This window comes from Micromesistius poutassou (assembly GCF_964030765.1).
Source record: "Micromesistius poutassou genome assembly, chromosome: 18".
NCBI classification, from domain to species: Eukaryota; Metazoa; Chordata; class Actinopteri; order Gadiformes; family Gadidae; genus Micromesistius; species Micromesistius poutassou.
In genome coordinates this window covers 6,820,649-6,821,943 of record NC_140288.1, presented here as the reverse complement: position 1 = coordinate 6,821,943, position 1,295 = coordinate 6,820,649, and the positions used below count along the sequence as shown (strand labels likewise).

The following is a 1,295-nucleotide window of genomic DNA, read 5'->3' as shown; positions in this document are numbered from 1 at the left end:
ACACACACACACACACACACACACACACACACACACTCACACACACGCTCATTGTCACACACACACACACACGCTCATTGTCACACACACACACACACACACACACACACACTCAAAAGCACACACTCACAGAAACAGACACACACGCGCACACACACACCCACACACACACACACGCTCAGTCACACACACACACACACACACACACACACACACACACACACACACACACACACAGTTATATCCACACACACACACATGTGAAGATATACAAACACACACTCTCAGACTAACATACTCAAACATGTGCACATACACAAAAACACACTCTCACCCAAACATACACACACTCAGATGCATGTGCACACACTGTCTCACACACACAGACCACACACACACACACGCGCACACACACACGCACACACACACACACACACACACACACACACACACACACATCAACACAAGGCAATACTTACACAGCACCGCACATAACACAAAAACACAAACAAGCAGATGGTACAGCAGGAGATATCTCTATCTGTCAGCATTTATAGAACATAGAGATAGCATCAGACATGCAATCAGTTGTGTTCGGTCTTGACAGTGTTTCAAAACGGTGTTAGCTTAGCAACACTGTTAGCAAGGCAAGTATACTCACAATAACAACAACCACATGCAAGTTAAGCATCACTGCAAAACCAAACCAAAATAACAGAAAACACTTGAATGAGTTGAACGCAGCAGAAAACAACCCCACACACGCAGTCACGATGGACGTTTGTGTGCCAACTTACATCCTTCCAGTACTTTAGCTTTTGTGTTTTGTCCACCATGGCACAGCGTACCACATTCACAAGGTTGTTGGGAAGAGGGGTGAAAGGTTAGATTGAAACGAGCTCACTGCAGGTAGGAAGAGACGGTCCAACTCTAGCGTCTCCCAGGTACTAGCGCAGTTGTCAAAATTTATTAACACTTAACACTTAAAACTTGAATGGCTTGTATTGGACGAGGCAAGAGCAATGGATGCCAGACAAGGACTTGGAAGACGTTAGCATTTGACCAAAGATAGAAACACCTATGGTAATGAATGGGCACATTATGTGGAAGCCCTGGGAACAGTTCCATGCTAAGATGCATCCACCCCTCCAGAAAGAAAACGGGATGTTTTATTACAAGGAAACCTCATGCTTTAAACATGCAAAACGGAATATTTGCATTAAATCATCCGGAAAATAGGATGGTTACACATGGTGACAGCGAAAGAGCTATTTTTGCATTTGGATACTCTAACA

At 44.2% G+C, this 1,295-nt stretch overlaps 1 protein-coding gene across 1 annotated transcript in view; it reads right to left on the bottom strand.

Annotated features, from left to right (window-relative positions):
• nrcama (neuronal cell adhesion molecule a) overlaps nucleotides 1-1,295 on the bottom strand; it is a gene marked incomplete at both ends in the record, with an annotated part of 22,063 nt that overhangs the window by 20,128 nt on the left and 640 nt on the right.